The sequence below is a fragment of the Triticum dicoccoides genome, chromosome 2B (assembly GCF_002162155.2).
Source record: "Triticum dicoccoides isolate Atlit2015 ecotype Zavitan chromosome 2B, WEW_v2.0, whole genome shotgun sequence".
In the NCBI taxonomy this organism is placed as follows: Eukaryota; Viridiplantae; Streptophyta; class Magnoliopsida; order Poales; family Poaceae; genus Triticum; species Triticum dicoccoides.
In genome coordinates this window covers 52,266,069-52,273,037 of record NC_041383.1, presented here as the reverse complement: position 1 = coordinate 52,273,037, position 6,969 = coordinate 52,266,069, and the positions used below count along the sequence as shown (strand labels likewise).

Genomic DNA, 6,969 nt, shown 5'->3' with positions numbered 1-6,969 from the left:
GAGATCAACCTCAGGCCATTGTGTTTTCGTAGGAGGAAATCTAGTGTCTTGGAGAAGCAAGAAACAACCCGTTGTTTCCAAATCAACCGCAGAGGATAAATATAGAGCCATGTCTCAGGGATTGAGTGAGTTATTATGGACAAGAAATCTATTAGGAGAGTTGAAGATATTGAAGACCAATTGTATGAATGTATGGTGCGACAACAAGTCGGCAATTAGCATAGCAAACAACCCAGTTCAACATGATAGAACCAAACATGTGGAGATTGACAGATTCTTTATCAAAGAAAAACTGGATGCTAGGATTATCAAGATAGAGTATGTGAGTTCAGGACAACAAATTGCAGATTGCTTGACTAAAGGACTGGGAACTAGAGAATGCAGTTCAGCATGTGACAAGATGGGAATGATAGATATCTACCACCCATCTTGAGGGGGAGTGTTGACCGGTATGAAGGCCTGGCCCATCTTCACTGTTAGTATAGGGCCCAAGCCCATGTGTGTGACCTAGATGAGAGCAACCAGAGTTGTATGCGTGTGTGACACACGGGAGTAGGAGTCAGCCGCCAGACACACCAAACCACATGTATGCGGGTATGCCTCTCTCGTTCTACACTTAACCTCACCTCCGCTCGTCTCAGTGGGCAAATATCTTGATGTGTAGGCAACTTGACTTTTCTATCCTCGATGAACCTTGCCGATAATGATCTATCGGGAACCATCCCTGGAGAGTTGGGTAAGCTTCCAAACCTCCATACACTGAATCTTTCCAACAGCAACCTTGAAGGTAACATCCCTGATTCCTTAGGCACTAGCAATTCTCTTAGCTATGTCAATCTTGGAAACAACACTCTTACAGGCGGTATCCCTCTCTCATTGACCAATTGCTCCTCACTCAACACACTTATACTGTCATGTAATAACCTCTCTGGAGAGATCCCTTCTACTTTGTTTTATAACTTACCTAAGCTAAGGTTGATCTCCAGAAGAATTCTTTCACTGGTCTCATCCCACGTTTCCATAAGGTCACAACACTCAAATTTCTTTGCCTGACAGAGAACTTCCTCTCTGGAAGCATACCTCCTTCAATAGGAAATATTTCTTCCCTCACTTCTTTATTGCTCGGCCAAAATAAGCTATCAGGATTAATTCCAAAAACTATAGGTCACACTACAAAACTGCTTGAGCTTGACCTAAGTTTCAACAGTTTATCAGGTAATGTCCCGGTTTCCCTTTATAACATGTCATCACTCAAAAACTTTAGTGTTGGCAGCAATGGCCTTGTTGGACAGTTACCATCTTACATTGGTCACCCACTACCAAACCTCCAGTCCCTAATTATGGGAAGCAACAGGCTGGAGGGCCTGATCCATACTTCACTAGCCAACATGTCAAATCTTCAAACGCTTGATCTTTCAAACAACTCCTTGCATGGCTCTATTCCATCTCTCGGTTCTTTGGCAAACTTGCGTCGGTTAGTTTTGGGGAGTAACTTGCTAGAAGCATACGACTGGTCATTTCTTACATCTCTAGCAAATTGCTCCCAGCTGACAAAGTTGTCCTTGGAAGGGAATGCTCTGAATGGCAGCTTACCTGTAGCAGTTGTTAATCTTTCCACAATGCTACAAGATTTGTCGCTTGGGTCAAACAAAATTTTAGGCTCCATACCCGTTGAAATTAGCAATCTTGTTAATCTCACTTCACTTAGGATGGAAAACAATTTTCTTTCTGGAAGCATACCTTCTATCATTGGTAAGCTGCAAAACCTATATATCCTAAATCTATCAAAGAACAAATTATCAGGTCAGATTCCTCCTTCAGTTGGTGATATTACTCAACTGGGCAAGCTTTATCTTAGTGATAACAAGTTCACTGGTAACATACCTGGTAGTTTAGGTCAGTGCAAGGGACTTCTTGAACTAAATTTGTCTCGAAACAACCTTGATGGGTCAATACCAGTCGAACTCTTTGCTAACCCTCCATTCTCCCTCGGTCTAGACTTCTCACACAACAATCTCAATGGGGAACTGCCACTGGAACTTGGTACAGTTGGTGCTGGTGCTGGTCCAACATCCCTTCACATGGAAGGAAACAAGTTTCATGGACAAATTCCAGCAAGATGGCAGTTAGTATCAACCGTGCAGATAAATCTTTATCACAATGACTTATCCGGTGCCGTGCCTGAATTCTTTCAGCACCTTCATATGCTGGAGCAACTTGATCTATCTTACAACAACTTGGAAGGGGCTGTTCCTACAAGTGGGATCTTTGAGAATTCTACCGCAGTACTTTTGGATGATAACAAGGGACTCTGTTCAAATTCCTCCAGGCTGGCATTACCAATTTGTCCTGGCATCTCAGCTTCAGCAAATAAAACAAAGCATCATATGTCCTCGCTGGCAACCTTGCTGCTAATTGTACTACCACCACTTACTATTGCTTCCCTAGTCTTGCTATGGTTTCTACCAACTCTTTGGAAGAGAGCGGTATTCACATTTTTACAATTGGTTGTTGTGTCCAAGAAGATGTTTCGTTTTTTGCCCATAAGAAGAGAAGAGAAATGCATACAGTTCCGTTCAACGATGAGAAGAAGCTGAAGAGGGTGTCATATCAGGACATTCTTAAAGCTACCAACTGGTTTTCTTCGCTTCATACTATCAGCTCAACCTGTACTGGATCAGTTTATTTTGGTAGGTTTAAGTCCGACAGGAGATTGGTTGCCATCAAAGTATTCAACTTGAGTGAAGCTGACTTTATTGAGTGTGAAGTGCTACGAAGCACCCGCCATAGAAATATAATGTGTCCTGTGACCGTATGCTCGACACTTGATTCACAAAATCATGAGTTCAAAGCGCTGATATTCAAGTTCATGGTTAATGGCAGCCATGACAGATGGTTACACTCTGAGCAACACAATGGGATCCTAGGCAGAGTGCTAAACTTTGGTAAGAGGATATACATAGCGGCAGATGTGGCTTATGTGCTTGATTATGTCCACAACCAACTAACGCCTCCTTTGATCCATTGTGATTTGAAACCAGAGAACATCCTTTTGGACGATAACATCACCGCGCAGCTCAGTGATTTTGGCTCAGCAAAGTTTTTGTCGCCGGACATGTTTATTCCTGAAAGCCTGGATGATGTTGGAGGAATAGTTGGGTACATGGCACCCGGTAAGTTTTGCATTTTCCATTTCCACTTAATTATACTTTGTCTGGTACGTATGTGCATTATTATAAAGCATTGCTTCTACGCAGAGTACGGGATGGGGTACGAGATCTCCGTAGGAGCTGATGCATATAGTTTTGGAGTGCTTCTGCTGGAGTTGCTTATGTTTGTTGGTGGACTTACCCTTCCCTTTTTTTCTGAATCCATGTTCCCTGATAGAGTTGCGGAGACTCTAGATCCTCATATGGCGCATGAGGAGTATCAAGGGTCCGCAAAAGTATGGATGCAGAGATATATTGTCCCGTTGGTTGCCCTTGGACTGTCGTGTACCGTTGAAGCTCCGAAGGACAAGCCTGGAATGAAAGATGTTTGTGCAAAACTTACTGCTATCAGAGACACTTTTCTGGAATGCCGTGATGACATTGACGAGTATTTTAGCTCTGTTAGAGCATGCTAGTTCGTTATCATTAAGAATGTAGTAACATGTTCATTGTGCCCTATCTATATGAGGAACTGAACGAAAATTTGAGACTTGAGCAGAGATATGTTTTGCAGTGAGCAACTATCCTTTGTTGATTTTTCTTTTTGAGGTGTATGTATGGCAAAATTCTTATACTAGTTAATTTTGTAAAGGGTACTGTATATATGAAGGTGTTTTTCTCCCATGAAATCTTTTGTCCAGCTCAATAAAGGAAAGCATTATTATCTGATGGTCCATAATAAAATGAGACAAAGCTGACACTATAACATTCAAAACCAGATAAATTTGGCCCCTTGTCTATACCTGGCTCAAAGATGTTTGATTGATGAAGTGCTACTGTATGTGATGCCCGGATAATTAAGCTACAGTGAACCTCTACTAATGATGCCACATCACCTTGGTTACTGTTGATAAACTCGCGTCGGTTAGAAACCTAGTTCGAACTTCGAATTTAAAACCAAGGCAAACATCAAAAGTTTTCAAACTTTAAAACTAAAATGTTCGGGAGGTGACAAATAATGCGTAGGTAATTATGGTAGAGAAAACATCTTTTTATAAAGTAGTTAAAAGCACTAAATTAATAAAAACTGCAGTAAAACTAATATTTAAATGTCTTTTAAATACTAAACAAATATAAACTAATTGTTTAGGGTGCCAAATCAATTGTGGTAGTGTCATAAGTATTAGTACTAATTTAGGGGCTAGATTTATAATTTATAAAACAAAGGTAAAAATAAACAGAAAAGAAATTGAAAAAAGAAAGAAAAGGAAAACGAGCAAACCAAAAAAAAGAGAGAAAAGAAAACAGGACCCCCCACTGGGCCAAGTGGCCCAGCTGGCCTCAGCCGCTCGAACGGGCCGGTCCACCCCGGTCCACCTCCCCTACTAACTCCCCACCCCGTAAACCTAACCCCCCTACTCGCCCCACTCCCTCTCCCCGTCCCGATCGGTGACGAAACCCCACTCCCCACTCTCCTCGCTCCCCGATCCCCTTCTGGATCGGGGCAACAACCTCGGCTCCCGGCGCCCCGCTGCCTACCCCGCCGTTCCCCCGTCGCCAGGCGCTCGCCGGACCCTGTCCACGCCTCTCCCCTCTTTCCCCCGATCCAGATCGGATCGGGGCTTGGGGACTCGACCCCGTCGGCTGCCACCGCGGCCACCTCGCCGCCCGAGGACCTCACCGGACTACCTCACCGGCCTGCTTCCTCCTTCCCACCGGACTGCCTCCCATCGCTGTCGTCCCCGACAACCACCTCGCGCCCCGCTGCCTTGTCCCTACACCGAACGGTGAGGCCCTGGCCTCCTCTCTCCCTCGCCCCGCTTCCTCTCGTGGCCACACCGCAGCTCTGCTCCTGTGTGCGCACTCGCACCGCCCGCCACGGTCCCTCCAACGCCTTGGCCGCACGCCTGCTAACCTCGCGCGAGCTTGCGACGTCTCTGCTCGCTGCCGCCTAGTACGCGCGTGCCAGCGCTCGACCCCGCTCACGCGCCCCGTCGCCGGCGCCCTCGGCTCCGTCGCCTTCCTTGCTCCTCATGCTGCCCGTGCCCCCGCGTCGTGGCCAACCCCTTGTTGCTGCTCTACATCACCGGCGCCACCCTTCGTTGGCGCCGCTCGTCGTTGACCGCCCGCAGCGCCCTCGCTGCGGCCTCGTCTCTGGCCGTCGCCCCCTGTCGTCCTGGGCAAGCGCCCAAACGGGCTGGGCATCATCGCCCGCTAGCACCCGCCCCGCGGTGGCCCTCTGGGCCACTGACTAGGGGGCCCCACGCCCCTGTTAAGTAAAAAAAAGAATAATAAATAAATAAATTTATTTAATAATTAATTAACTTAACTAATGTCGCTTAATTAACCAATTAACTATCTAATTAACCTAATTAACTATTGTTATTTAACTAAACAGTCAATGACTAACGGACCCCACACGTCAGTTTGACCCAGTCAACACCCTGTTGACTCCTGATGTCATGCTGACATCATGATGATGTCAGCATACACTATCCTGGATAATGTTGATTTAAAATAATTAAATAAATTCTAAAAATGATTAAATTTTTTAAAATTAATATAAAATAAACCGTAGCTCGGATGGAAAAACTGTGTACATGAAAGTTGCTCAGAACAACGAGACGAATCCAGATACGCAGCCTGTTCGTCTGCCACGCGTCCCTAGCATAGTGAACCTGCAACATTTCACCTCTGGTTCATCTGTCCGAAAACGCGAAACACCGGGGATACTTCCCTGGATGTTTCCCCCTTTCGTCGGTATCACCTACTACCGCGTTAGGGCACGCCTAGCACCGCGTATTGCCATGTTACGCTTTGTGATGCTTTCATTGCTCTGTTATTTATTGTGTTCCCCTTCCGTTACTTCTTTCCGGTAGACCCCGAGACTGCCGGCGACCCCTAGTTCGACTATGGTGTTGACGACCCCTCCTTCTTGCCAGAGCAACCAGGCAAGCCCCCCCTTGAACACCAGATATCGCCTATTCTTCTCTATACTGCTTGCATTAGAGTAGTGTAGCATGTTACTGTTCGGTTACTCCTATTCTGTTGCATAGCCTGTCATTGTTGCTACAATCATTGATACCTTACCCACAATCCTAAATGCTTAGTATAGGATGCTAGTATATCATCATTGGCCCTACATTCTTGTCAGTCTGCCTTGCTATACTATTGGGCCGTGATCACTCGGGAGGTGATCACGGGTATATACTATACATACATATACTTTACAGATGGTGACTAAAGTCGGGTCAGCTTGTTGAGTACCCGCAGGTGATTTCGATGTGGGGGTTGGAAGGACAGGTGGCTCCATCCCGGTAGAGGTGGGCCTGGGTTCCCGACGGCCCCTGACTGTTACTTTGAGGCGGAGCGACAGGGCAGGTTGAGACCGCCTAGGCGAGATGTGGGCCTGGTCCTGGTCGACGTCCGTGGTTACTTCATAATAACATGCTTAACGAGATCTTGGTATTTGATCTGAGTCAGGCCACTGGCCTATACGCACTAACCACTACTAGGAAAAGGGCTATAGATGATATGGCCACTAATGGCGCACCAGGCATGCATGTGGTGCGCCATTACTATATACTAATGGCGCACCATGTTCTGGTGCGCCATTAGTAGTTTTAAAAAAATAGTTACTAATGGTGCACCGTTGTACAGTGCGCCATTACTAGTTGACATAGTAATGGCGCACCAAACCCACCATGCGCCATTAGTAGTTTTGAAAAAAATTTGTTAGTAATGCTGCGCCCCACCTCCCCTCACCCCGTCGCCCCCCTCCCCTCGCCGCCCCCTTGCCCCACCTCCCCTCGCCCCGTCG

General features: G+C 46.2%; 1 pseudogene; it reads left to right on the top strand.

Moving 5' to 3' along the window:
- Nucleotides 1-622: 622 nt before the first annotated feature.
- On the top strand, nt 623-3,625 carry LOC119360411 (annotated as a pseudogene).
- Nucleotides 3,626-6,969: the final 3,344 nt, after the last annotated feature.